Here is a 14,092-nt window from a genome sequence, read left to right on the forward strand (position 1 = left end):
GCAGCAAGCAGACCGGTGGCAGTATCTACACGGGTGACTGCATACTGGTACCCTTCTGACTTTGGTAAGGGTCCAATGATGTCTATCTGCCATCGTGTCAGTGGAACATGACCCCTCTAGATCTGTCCAGGTGACACCAGTGGTCTCTGAGGGTGCTCCCTGGAACACACTGCACATTGCTCACAGGCTGCAAGTACCTCTGCATAGGACACAGGCAAGTTCCATGCCTTAACCGTAGCAAACATAGTTTTCTGTCCCGCGTGGAGCAGGCACCAGTGGAGCCACTGCGCCACATCACCTGCAGGTGCAGTCTCCAACCATCGCACCCTTGCCAACATATCTGCCTCATCATTGTCAGGATGGGCTAAAGGGGCATGCCCCGTGACATGATATACTGTCACCTGCTTCTGGTGTCCTATTTCCCATAAGTCTTGCCACATGGCCTGACTCCATAGTAGACGGTGTATTACCATCCACTGGATAGTGTGCCAAGTAGCAATCCAAAGGGTAAGTCCACGATAGACAGCCCACCTTCCAGTACAGAAGGTTCATTATGGGCAATGAGCCAAATAGCTCTTAGTTCTGCCCATTGGCTGCTCTGGTGGTCTGTACTCGTGTCCATCCAAATAGTCTCAGTGGCCGGATGGAAGGCTATGGCCATCCACTTGGCAGGTTCGCCCCTGCTGGAACCATCAGTATACCAGGCATCCTCGGGGATGGGCACCCGCCCCTCCTGGTAGGGAGTGACTTCAGGTTCTGCCTCCTGAGCCCCAGCTGCACCTGACTCTAAGGTCACATAGGTGACTGGACCCAAGACTTCCTGCAGTTCTGCCCTCAACGGGCTGGTGCTAAGAGCACAGCATTGTTGCAGGTAAGCACCCCACTTGGCCAGGGGGACATTTGGACCATACCACTATGTGGTTTGGTTGCCCAATCTCTCACCCATCCTGCAATAGGGTAGGTTGTCTTGACTGTAACTGCTGTTGTGGTTGTAATACTCTCAGTGGCCAGGGGGGCAGCATACACATCTGCCAGCTGCTTCTCCACTAATGAGTAACGAACTACAGCACCTTTTCACAATTGGGACCAAACCCCAATAGGTTGCCGTAAGCACTCTGTCCATTGCCACAAGCCCCATCCAAACCCCTCCGAGGTTACATGAACGTCCAGCTCACAGGGCCTGGCAGAATCAAACACATTCAAGGCCTGTGCCACCTTGACAGCTCTCTTAGCTGCTGCAAATGATCCTTGCACCTGCTCAGTCCAAACCCAACAAACCCCCTTCAGAATAAAGTTGTACAAGGGTGTTGGGCAGATAAAATGTATTATGCTCACTTTGTTAAAGATGACGCTGCCCACGAGGAGGCCGTCGCCCAGGTGATATTAATGTGTGTTGGGGTGGGCTAAAGGCAGGCAGAATCCTTGTAGCCTGGGGCTTGGTTTTGGGATTAAGCCTTTCCTACCCTTTTTTTTTTGTTGTTGTTGTTGTTGTTTTGTTTTGTTTTGTTTTGTTTTAATTCATTTTAGAGAGGCGAGGGAGAGACAGAGAGAGAGGAGAGACAGAGAGAGAGAAGGGGGGGAGGAGCTGGAAGCATCAACTCCCATATGTGCCTTGACCAGGCAAGCCCAGGGTTTTGAACCAGCGACCTCAGCATTTCCAGGTCAACGCTTTATCCACTGCGCCACCACAGGTCAAGCTCCTACCCTTTTTGATGTAGGGCGGTACAATCCAATCATGCCTCAGAGAAGTGACTTTGTATTAGAGACTTCCCTGTTTTGTATATTGGATTAAAGGTTTGGATTTCTACACTGTAAAATGGGGGCAGAATGAGAGCTTGCTCTCTTGGTTCCTGAGATTAGCATGAAAGAGCAGAGAGATCACAACAGAGAGCAGAGAAAGGCCACGTGGAAGAGGCCAGGAGAAGCAGCCAAGATGGCAGAGTGCTAAGAGAGAAGCCAGTTTGGGCAGAGTTTGTGTAGAGAGAAGGAAGGAGATGGGGAAGAGAGGTGAATAAGTCTGGTGAGCTAGAAACCTTTGATTCTAGGAAACTCAGATAAATCAGTAGCTTTGTGAGCACTGAATGTGAGTGGGTTTTGGAGCCCAGTGTATGTTTTTACTTGCCCGCTGGGTGCAAGCTAGGATTAAAGACTATGGCCCACCAGTTTGTGGCTCCGTTGTTTCTTTACCGACTGTCCGAATCCAATGCGAACCTGCATGGGCTGAGCGGCTGTGATGGTGGCCCTGGCTTCTGGCTCTACAAAGGGACATAGTAACTGAGCCAAAAGGGGGTATAAATGCTCGCCAATACCCCAGCAAACCTAAAAATTACTGTAACTGTTTTACTATAGTGGGCACGGAGTATGCTTGGATCTTATCTATAACTGTGTCAGGAATAATTTGTCTTACCCGACCAGACAACTCCCAAGAATTTAACAGATAACCCAGGTTCTTGTAATTGTTCTCATTGACTGCCCAGACACATGTTTTCAAATGGGATAGTAGGGTAGGTACTGCTTGCTCCAATTCTGGAAGAGAATCACTAGTTAGCATGATATCATCAATATAATGATATATGCGAACTGCCTCTGGCTGTTTCCATTTAGCCAGGTCGGCAGCCACCAGCCCATAGCACAAGGTGCGGCTATGCAAATAACCCTGGGGTAACACTGTAAAAGTCTACTGTCTCCCTTCCCAACTGAAGGCAAATTGGTCTTGACTCTCTACAGCTGTATCAATAGAGAAAAAAGCATTGGCCAAGTCTCCCCAACTCATGGCTTGCCAATCCATCATGTTAGCTATCGAGGGAACAGCAGCGTGCAAAGGAGGAACAACTTTATTAAGTTCTCTGTAATCTACTGTCATTCTCCAGGTTCCATCTGGTTTACACACAGGCCATACTGGGGAGTTGTAAGGACTGTGTGCTGGCTGGATGATCCCCACCTTTTCTAGTTCGAGGATTGTCCCTGTGACTTCTTCATAACCACCAGGCAGGCAGTACTGCTTGGTGTTAGTCACACGCCGAGGGATGGGTAATTGCAAAGGGGAATGTGATGCGTGTCCCCGCAACACTGCCTTCACAACCCTGATCCGCGGCCAGAACTCCCTGGCTGTAGTTTCTAACCACAGTCCTTGCAAGACATTTACCCCCAAAATATTTATATATTCAGGAAAAGGAGATACATACACCTTACATGGGTTAGGAGGCAGTCTTCCTATCCCCAATGGAATAGTTATTGGCTTCACTTGAACAGTTTGGCCCCCATAACCGTCAATGGCCACTGGGGTCCCAGCAAACCGCTCTGGGTTCCCATAGAGGAGGGAACATTCTGCACCTGTACCCACCAAGGCCAACACCTGTTGTACATTGGAAAGGAACCAGTGGATAGCCAGTTCCACGTGTGGCCTCCGGTCCCCGCCCATCCCCATTAGACTGGTCCCTCGGCCCTTTTCCTATTCAAACTGGTACAATGGGTCCTGGGAGTTCTCCTCTCCCTCAGCTGTCTCTATCATTTAATCTTGTAACTGAGCTGCCCGCGCACCAAACGTTTTATTGGTAGCTTCTGGGGACTTTCGTATCAGTGGCTGGTACTTCTGTTCTGGTTTAAGCTGCTGCCAAAGCTCCAAAAAAATTAGACTGGCCATCCAATTTCCCCTTATCTGCTCCAGCTGCTATCAAATCTACCCACATCTGTGTTTAGGTAACCTTTACAGGCCCGTTTCCCTTGTTAGTCGGGTGGGGGGGAACATAGGCAGCAGCCCTCACTGCTTTATGATCCCAAGCAGCCTCCAGCTCTCCCAAATCTGCTACCATCTGTGTAACTGCATTGATGGGCTGCCCCACATAGGGTCCAAGATAGCCACAAGTGACCCAAAAGGGCTGACAGGGCACTAGCAAGGATAAATTCCCTCATTTTTTGCCGTAAACACTTCCTCGTCTGGCCCACGGGACCCAGGGTTGAAAACAGCATTCTTCATACCTAGTTCCCGAAGGACCTTTACTAACTCACTGTAGCACTGCCACCGACTCACTACCCCTGGCAATTCTCCAGCATTCTGCCAGACCATACGAATGGTGACCATCACCCATTCTAATAGGGTATGGTCTCCTGGGTTGTCATGGCAGTTCTGAAGACGCTGCCTCAAGGAGGAGTGTGTGGTAATGGCGGCCAATTTCTCCATCTCTGTTCCGGAGAGCATGATGCCATCCACCCCTATGTCCCATAATCGTAGTAACCAGGCTACCAGTGATTCAGTAGGTTTCTGCCTAAACTGTGCCCCCAACTCCATCAGCTTTGCCTGGGTATAGGGCCGGACCACAGAGTCTTCCATTACCTGGGCAAGAGGCTGTGGCTGCCCCTGAGGGACTCTTCGCTGCTGGGTTTTCTAGTGACCACTGGTCGGGCTCTGAGTGTGTGCATGACAGCTTCAGCCTGAGCCTTCTCAACCTCAGAAGAGGAGTTGCAAGCACCTGCTCCGCTGACTCAAAGCCAGTCCACCGGCAGGGATGCTGCTGCTCCTTTGGCGATCATTTAGGCTCCTGTGGCTGCTGGCTTTCGGCCAAAAGCTGAGACTCGAGCTCCTGAATCTGCAGTTGTTTCTTCAACAACTGCCGACGCAAAAGTTCAGCTTCCAGGGTAAACTGAAACTCGCGAACCCGTAATTCCTTTTCCAGTACTCGCTCCAATTCCAGCCTTTTCTGCCATTCAATTTGCAATTCATACTGAAGCTTTCTACCTTGGGCGGCTTCTCGCACAGAACTCCTGGTTTCCTCTTGAGTAAAGAACACCCAGCCCACAGCCCCTAAAAGGAAAGCCATGGGGAGCCAGAACAGCAACCAGTCTCTACCCCACCCCTTAAGGGTGGCGGCCCCATACCAATCTCCAAATCCTGCCGCAAACTACGCCAGTTGTATGGCCAGGAGCTGGCATCGTGGCCATTAACATGCAGGTTCCCATTGGATTCGGGCAGACAGTAAATGTAAAGCCAGTAGCCACGGCCATCATTACAGCCGCCTGGCCCATGCAGGTTTGCATTAGATTCAGACAGATGGTAATGAAACAATGGAGCCAAGAATTGGTGGGCCATCATTTTAATCCTAGTTGCACCTGGCAAGCAAGTAAAAACACACACTGGGCTCCAAAACCCACTCATTCAGTACTCACAACGCTACTGACTTTATCGGAGTTTCCTAGAATCAAAGGTTTCTACCTCACCAGACTTATTCACCTCTGTTCCGTATCTCCTTCCTTCTCCCTGCACAAACTGACTTCTCACTCAGCATTCCGCCATCTTGGCTGCCTCTCCTCTCCTTCACGTGGCCTTTCTCTGCTCTCCTCTCTAATGCTAATCTCAGGAACCAAGAGAGCAAGCTCCCAGTCTGCCCCACTTTATAGTGCTGAAATCAAAACCTTTAATTCAATATACAAAATAGGGAAGTCTCTAATACAAAGTCACTTATCAGAGACATGATGGGATTGCACCACCCCACATCAAAAAGGGTGGGAAAGGCTTAGTCCTAAAACCAAACCCCGGGCTACAAGGATCCTGCCTGCCCACAGCCCACCCCCAACACACATTAATATCACCGTGACGACTTCCATGTGGGCAGCACCATCTTTAACAAAGTGAGCATAATATATTTTATCTGCCCAACAGTAAAGAAATGGCGGAGTCGGAGGACGGTGGGCCATTCTGTTTATTGGTGTCTCACCAAGACAGGCAAGTCACAAGAGAAGACAAGAGAAAAGCAGAAAACCTGCTTTTCTCATGAAGGGCAAGAATCAGGGAGGCCCCTGCAATGGTGATAGCAGGAACTGAGAGAGAGCAAGCTCCCGGTCTGCCCCACTTTCTAGTATAAAATCAAAACCTTTAATTCAATATACAAACAAGGAAGTCTCTGATACAAAGTTACTTATCTGAGGCGTAATGGGATTCCTCATAAGAGTGCACCACCCACATCATGCAACAGTCAAAGGTGTGGGGAAAAGCTTAGTCTTTTTTTTTTTAACGTTATTACTATTTTTTTTGCAGTTTTTTAAAATAAATTTTTATTAATTTTAATGGGGTGACATCAATAAATCAGGGTACATATGTTCAAAGAAAACATGTCCAGGTTATCTTGTCATTCTATTATGTTGCATACCCATCACCCAAAGTCAGATTGTCATCCGTCACCTTCTATCTAGTTTTCTTTGTGCCCCTCCCCCTCCTCCTTCCCCTCTCCCTCCCTCTCTTCCCTCCCACCCCCTCCCCCCATAACCATCACACTCTTGAGTCCATGTCTCTTAGTCTTGTTTTTATGTCCCACCTATGTATGGAATCATGCAGTTCTTAGTTTTTTCTGATTTACTTATTTGACTCCATGTAATGTTATCAAGATCCAACCATTTTGTTGTAAATGATCCAATATCATCATTTCTTATGGCTGAGTAGTATTCCATAGTGTATATGTGCCACATCTTCTTTATCCAGTCTTCTATTAAAGGGCTTTATGGTTGTTTCCATGCCTTGACCACTGTGGACAATGCTGCAATGAACATGGGGCTACATGTGTCTTTACGTATCAATGTCTCTGAGTTTTGGGGGTATATACCCAGTAGAGGGATTGTTGGGTCATAAGGTAGTTCTATTTTCAGATTTTTGAGGAACCGCCATACTTTCTTCCATAATGGTTGTACTACTTTGCATTCCCACCAACAGTGAATGAGGGTTCCTTTTTACTCACAGCCTCTCCAATACTTGCTATTACCTGTCTTGTTGATAATAGCTAATCTAACAGGTGTGAGATGTTATCTCATTGTAGTTTTGATTTGCATTTCTCTAATAACTAATGAAGATGAGCATCTTTTCATATATCTGTTGGCCATTTGTATTTCTTCCTGGGAGAAGTCTCTGTTCATGTCCTCTTCCAATTTTTTTATTGGATTGTTTATTTGTTTGTTGTTGAGTTTTATGAGTTCTTTGTATATTTTGGGTATTAGGCCCTTATCTGAGCTGTTGTTTGAAAATATCATTTCCCATTTAGTTAGCTGTCTGTTTATTTTGTTGTCAGTTTCTCTTGCTGAGCAAAAACTTCTTAGTTTGATGTAGTCCCATTCATTTATCTTTTGCCTTCACTTCTCTTGCCTTTGGAGTCAAATTCATAAAATGCTCTTTAAAACCAAGGTCCATGAGTTTAGTACCTATGTTTTCTTCTATGTACTTTATTGTTTCAGGTCTTATATTTAGGTCTTATATTAACATGGTGCTAGAAGTTCTAGCCAGAGCAATCAGACAAGATAAAGAAATAAAAGGCATCCATATCAGAAAAGAAGAAGTAAAGGTATCACTTTTTGCAGATGGTATGATCCTATACATCGAAAACCTCAAAGACTCCACAAAAAGATTACTAGAAACAATAAGCCAGTACAGTAAGGTCGCAGGATACAAAATTAACATACAGAAGTCAATAGACTTTCTATATGCCAACAATGAAATATTAGAAAACAAACTCAAAAAAAATAATCCCCTTGCCTGGCCTATGGTGGTGCAGTGGATAAACCTTCGGCCTGGAATGCCAAGGTTGCCGGTTCGAAACCCTGGGCTGCCCTGGCCAAGGCACATACAACAAGCAAGCAATGAACAACTAACATGAAGCACCTATGAGTTGATACTTCCCATTCCATGCTCCCCTTTCTCTCCTGTCTCTGTAAAATCAATAAATAAAGTATTTAAAAAATAATAATAATAATCCCCTTCACGATTGCAACAAAAAAAATAAAATACCTAGGAAAAAACATAACAAAGAATGTAAAGGACCTATATAATGAAAACTACAAAGCATTGTTAAGGGAAATCAAAAAAGATACAATGAAATAAAAAAACATTCCTTGTTCTTGGATAGGAAGAATAAATATAATCAAAATGGCCATATTACCCAAAGCAATATACAAATTTAATGCAATTCCCATCAAAATTCCAATGACTTTTTTAAAGAAATGGAACAAAAAATCATCAGATTTATATGGAACTATAAAAAACCCCAAATAGCCAAAGCAATCCTAAGGAAAAAGAATGAAGCTGGGGGCATTACAATACTTGACTTCAAACTATATTATAGAGCCCGACAATCAAAACAGCATGGTATTGGCAGAAAAATAGACACTCAGACCAATGGAACAGAATAAAGTACAGAAAAAAAACCACATATATATGGTCAAATAATTTTCGATAAAGGGGCCAACAACACACAATAGAGAAAAGAAAGCCTCTTCAACAAATGGTGCTGGAAAAACTGGAAAGCTACATGCAAAAGAATGAAACTTGACTACAGTTTGTCCCCTTGTATGAAAAGCTTAGTCTTAAAACTAAGCCTCAAGCTATAATGACCTGGCCTGCTTACAGCCTGTCCCCCACACATAATAAAAAGTATAAGTGAGCAAACATATATATTATTTACAAATTTATTTGACCAACTGTAAAGCCAGTATATACGGCCACCATCACAGCCACCTGGCCCATGCAGGTTCGCATTGGATTCGGACAGATGGTAATGAAACAACGGAGCCACAAACTGGTGGGCCATTATCTTTAATCCTAGCTTGCACCAGGCGGGCAAGTAAAAACACACACTGGGCTCCAAAACCCACTCATTCAGCGCTCACAAAGCTACTGACTTATCTGAGTTCTCCTAGAATCGAAAGTTTCTAGCTCACCAGACTTATTCACCTCTGTTCCCCATCTCCTTCCTTCTCTCTGCACAAACTCTGCACTAACTGGCTTCTAACTCAGCACTCCACCATCTTGGCTGGTTCTCCTGGACTCCTCCATGTGGCTTTTCTCTGCTCTTCTCTCTAATGTTAATCTCAGGAACCAAGAGAGAGCAAGCTCCCGTTCTGCCACCATTTTATAGTGTAGATTCAAAACCTTTCATCCAATATACAAAATAGGGAAGTCTCTAATACAAAGTCACTTATCTGGGGCATGATGGGATTGTACCACCCCACATCAAAAAGGGTGGGAAAGGCTTAGTCCTAGGCTACAAGGATCCTGCCTGCCCACAGCTCACCTGGGTGACAGGCTTCAACGTGGGCAGCGCCATCTTTAACAAAGTGAGCATAATATATTTTATCTGCCCAACACCAAGATATGGTAACAATAAAATAACATTAAAAAACAGTTTTGGAAAGGAAAACCAAATCACACTCATCATCCAATCAACAATTATTTTCAAAAGCACTTCACTTTGAAAGGAGAATAGACAGGCAAATCTCTATCAATTCTCAATGGCCATAATTCAGCATGAGACCCAGGTAAAAAGAGACAAGGCCACCTGTGAGGTTTAACCCTTCTCTGCCTGAAGATTACTGTCTCTCCACTGATTTGGTGGAAGGGTAAAGAGCGGAGAAGGAAGCCCATTAGAAGTGTCTCTCTCTGTCTGACCAGGCAGTGGCGCAGTGGATAGAGTATTGGACTGGGATGCGGAAGGATCCAGGTTCGAGACCCCAAGGTCGCCAGCTTGAGTGCGGGCTCATTTGGCTAGAGCAAAAAAAAAAAAAAGCTCACCACCTTGGACCCAAGGTCGCTGGCTCGAGCAAGGGTTTACTCGGTCTGCTGAAGGCCCGCGGTCAAGGCACATATGAGAAAGCAATCAATGAACAACTAAGGTGTCACAACAAAAAACTGATGATTGATGCTTCTCATCTCTCTCTGTTCCTGTCTGTCTGTCCCTATCTATCCCTCTCTCTGACTCTCTCTCTCTGTCCCTATAAAAAACAAACAAAAACAAAACAGAAGTATCTCTCTCTGCCCAGGGATGGCTCCGCTGGGGCCACCTGGGTTCACGCTAACCAGCTTGGCAGAGCAGTTTCCCCAGCTAGGGTGGACAGCTCCCCAACATGCACCCACCTGGGGTAACTGTAAAACATATTCCAGGCTGAGGGGGTGCTTGCTGTTTTTAGTTTTCCTTTTAATTATGGAAAAATGGAAACATCTGCAAAAGTACAGAGAACAGTATAAGGAACCCCATGTAGAGACCACCACTGAGCATCAACAATTATTCAATTTTATATCATCTCTAGTCTTCTACCCTAAATTATTCTGAAGTGAATCCCATACCTGTTATGTCTTTCAAAATATGCTAGTAATTATCTCTAAAATATAAGGATGATTTCACATATATATGTGTGTACACACCCATAGTTGTCTCTTGAACCACTCAGTGGTTGGGTTGTTGACTCTTCTCCCACTCTCCTTCACTCTTCTACCCCACCCTCAGAGTTGACAATCTGCATATAACTTTTGACTCTCAAACTTTACTACTAATAGCCTACTGTTGGCCTGAAGCCTTACCAATAACATAAACAGTCAAATAACATATATTTTGTATGTTATATATATATATATCATATACCCTATATTCTTACAATAAAATAAGCTAGAGAAAAGAAAATGTTTTGTCTAACCACTATGTGTACACCTGAAACTAACATACTATTATAACTAAAATACTATTAAATGTTAAAAAAAATAAAAATACTTTTGATTAAATGGGGAAAAAAAGGTTATTCAGAAAATCATAACAGAGAGAAAATACATTTATAGTGTAAATCAGTCAGCAATGGGGAAAGGTCACGTGAGAAACCAGACCCAGGAACTTTGGCTAGAACCGCCCACACTCATACGTGCCAAAAGAAACTTACCAGGAGTCCCTTGGAAAAGAGTGTCTGTCAGCCAGTGAGATTTCGCCATGTCATATTAGCTCCACCACCCTATACGGGACCCTTTAAATATCCCACACGCGGTTTCATCTGCGTGACTTCCCTGGCCCATGTCCCCCAGACCAGGGTATATCATCTGGGAAGTGCTCTGTACTAAATAAAGCTTTTATTATTCCACACTTCGTGGCTATGCCCTTCCTTCTTCCTCAGCGGGAAAAATACCTTATATATAGTACTGAGAGGGGGGGATGATCTGCATATAAAAAGACCCAGGTAGTTCAAAACCCATATTGCTCAAGGGTCAGCTATCCACAAGATACCATGGGTCCCACCTAAAATTCCACAGTAAATTCTTAATACTGAATATCCCGTCAGCGTCAGCGTTCCCATTTCCCAGCTCTGTCTGAGGTTTGCCTTTTCAGGAAGCCCCTGAGGATTCTCAGGTGTTATCAAATTGGGACCGTTGCTTTGAGAACACAGGGTGAAGGGAAGGGCATGGTACAGGCATCTGGGGAGCCATTGGCTCCGAAGATGCAGGATTTTGAACCTGGGGCCTCTGATCCCAGCACAAAAGATGCTGCTTGGATTCCTCGAGAAGCAGAGCTTGTCTGTGCCCTCCCATCCCCGCAGGGCAGACCCACACAGCAGCTCAGACTCACCTGGGCAAAGTTCCCAAGACCGAATTCAGGGTCCGCCAAGCGGAGCAGGAAGATCTGAACTGGAAATGGCAGGAGGAGACAAACGCACGAGATCAGACAAGCTCAGGAGGCAGGAGGAGCCCCCGCCCCAATTAGTGCCGCCCTCTCTTGCCCCTCCCCCTGCCCACCCCTCTCTGCTCCTCATCCCAGCTGGGGTTGCTGTCTGGGTGCCCAGGGATCACTGAGGAACACAGAGAAAAAAGATCACCTGGATGGTCAAGAGCGGGGAGCAACCACACAGCCTGAGTCAGGGTCCCAGCTCCTACATTTACCACATATGACCCCGAGGAAGCCCCTTAACCTCTGAGCCTCAGGGTCCTTCTCTGCAAGAGACAAGAAGATCTTAAGTATTTGTATAGACCATAGAAGCATAAGAGAGGATATTTTAATCTTTTTTAAAATGTATTTATTCATTTTAGAGAGGAGAGAGAGAGAGAGAGAGAGAGAGGGAAAGAGGGGGAGGAACAGTGTTGGGCAGATAAAATGTATTATGCTCACTTTGTTAAAGATGACGCTGCCCACATGGAGGCCGTTGCCCAGGTGATATTAATGTGTGTTGGGGGCGGGCTGTGGGCAGGCAGGATCGTTGTAGCCTGGGGATTGTCTTTGGGATTAAGCCTTTCCTACCCTTTTTGATGTGGGGTGGTGCAATCCCATCATGCTTCAGAGAAGTAACTGTATTAGAGACTTCCCTATTTTGTATATTGGATTAAAGGTTTTGAATCTACACTATAAAATAGGGGCAGAATAGGAGCTTGCTCTCTTGGTTCCTGAGATTATCATTAGAGGAGAGAGCAGAGAGGAGAGGGGAGAAAGGCCACGTGGAGGAGGCCAGGAGAAGCAGCCAAGATGGCGGAGTGTTGAGTGAGAAGCCAGTTCATACAAAGTTTGTGCGGGGAGAAGGAAGGAGATGGGGAACAGAGGTGAATAAGTCTGGTGAGCTAGAAACCTTTTGATTCTAGGAAACTCGGATAAGTCAGTAGCTTTGTGAGCACTGAATGTGAGTAGGTTTTGGAGCCCAGTGTGTGTTTTTACTTGCCCGCCGGGTGCAAGCTAGGATTAAAGATGTTGGCCCACCAGTTTTTGGCTCCATTGTTTCTTTACCGACTGTCCGAATCCAATGCAAACCTGCATAGGCCAGGCAGCTGTGATGGTGGCTGTGGCTGCTGGCTTTACAAGCAGGAAGCATCAACTCCCATATGTGCCTTGACCAGACAAGTGTGGGTTTCGAACCGGCGACCTCAGCATTCCAGGTCGACGCTTTATCCACTGCGCCACCACAGGTCAGAGAAGAGAGGATATTTTAAAGTTTGCTTTTTTCTCTCCTAAAGCCCCACATCGAATGTACAAAAGGCCAGCACACTCCTGGGACTCTGGATGGACAGTAAATGACCACAATGTCTCTGAAAGGCAATTTGCATGTCCTCTGACCCAACAATCCCACCTGAGGAAGTTCATTCAAAAAAAAGGAAAAGAAAATGTTAAGGATATAAACCAAAAATTTAATTCTGATAATGCCTACTATAGCAGTGTGTTTGCAGTAAGTGTAGAATGGTCAACAACCTGAATTCTTTCATCTGTTGAATGCTCGCTGAGTGTCTACGTGCCACTGTGTCCTGGGTTCTGAGGACAGAGCAGTAAATGCAAGAGAAGGCCCTTCCCTTAGGAAGCTTATGGCCACATGGAAGGAGACAACAGTAAACAAGGAATCAGCCAGATATGGAAGGTCATGGAAAGGGTGATCATAGAAGATAAGCTTTAGAGATATGGTAGCTACTTTAGATAAGGGGTCAGGGAAGGCCTCTCAGAGGTCACATTTCAATTGAGGCTCAGAGAGTTAAAATGGGTCAGTCTTGTAAAAAAAAAAAAAAAAAAAAAAGGAAGCTACCAGAAGGGTATTCCAGGCAGCAGGAACAGCAAAGCAAAAGCCGGGAAGTGACATCCTCGCTTTAGTTCATGTATCTAATAAGTGTTTCTCATGTGCCAGACATTGTTCTCGTGACTTGAGAATACATGTAAGTACTTTACATTTATTAACCCGTTTAATCTTCTCAATCGCATGAGGCTGGTGGTGTTCTCATGTTACACACGAGGACATAGAGGCACAAAGAGGTTAAGTGACTTGCCCAAGGTCACAAGGTCACTCACAGCAGTTCATCTGACACCAGAGTCCTTGTTTACAACTACTGGAGGATACTGTCTTGTGGTCTGAAAAGCCAACTTGTTCAAGAAACAGGGAGGAGGCCAATGAGGCTGGGGCATGGGTGAGGGGAGTATATGGTGAGTCAGAGCAGGTGGGGCCAAGCCCTGTGAGGTCCTGATGGGCCAGTAAGAAACTTCGATTTTATTCTTTTTTATTCATTTTAGAGAGAACAAGAAGGGGGAGGAAAGGGGAAGGAAAAGAGAGAGAGAGAGAGAAACATCGATTTGTTGTTCCACTTATTCATGCATTCATTGGTTGGTTCTTACAAGTGCCCTGACTGGAAATTGAACCCACAACCTTGGTGTATCAGAATGACACTCTAACCAACTGAGCTACTCTGCCAGGGCCAAACTGGGTAAACAACAGAATTTATCATTTAACATTTTTGGAGGCTGGAAGGCTGAGATCAAGGTGTCAGGAGGGTTAGTTCCTTCCCAGGGCTATGAAGGTGACTCTGTCCCAGGCTTCTCCCTAAGCTCCTGGTGGTCGGCTG

At 45.5% G+C, this 14,092-nt stretch overlaps 1 protein-coding gene across 9 annotated transcripts in view; it reads right to left on the reverse strand.

Annotated features, from left to right (window-relative positions):
- ATP6V0A4 (ATPase H+ transporting V0 subunit a4) overlaps positions 1-14,092 on the reverse strand; it is an 82,996-nt gene that overhangs the window by 47,923 nt on the left and 20,981 nt on the right. For 4 of the 9 annotated variants that reach the window (XM_066262404.1, XM_066262400.1, XM_066262403.1 and 1 more), the window contains 2 exons: positions 11,605-11,719; positions 11,358-11,416 (listed from right to left, as the gene is read on the reverse strand). The exons of 1 other annotated variant lie outside the window; for it this stretch is intronic. The gene's annotated coding sequence lies outside the window, so the exon portion shown is untranslated. Of the gene's footprint in view, positions 1-9,886; positions 9,972-11,357; positions 11,417-11,604; positions 11,720-12,524; positions 12,770-14,092 lie in introns of all 9 variants that reach the window. 4 more of the 9 variants (XM_066262401.1, XM_066262405.1, XM_066262398.1 and 1 more) reach the window with 2 other exon arrangements.

The sequence above is a fragment of the Saccopteryx bilineata genome, chromosome 2 (assembly GCF_036850765.1).
Source record: "Saccopteryx bilineata isolate mSacBil1 chromosome 2, mSacBil1_pri_phased_curated, whole genome shotgun sequence".
Lineage (NCBI taxonomy): Eukaryota > Metazoa > Chordata > Mammalia > Chiroptera > Emballonuridae > Saccopteryx > Saccopteryx bilineata.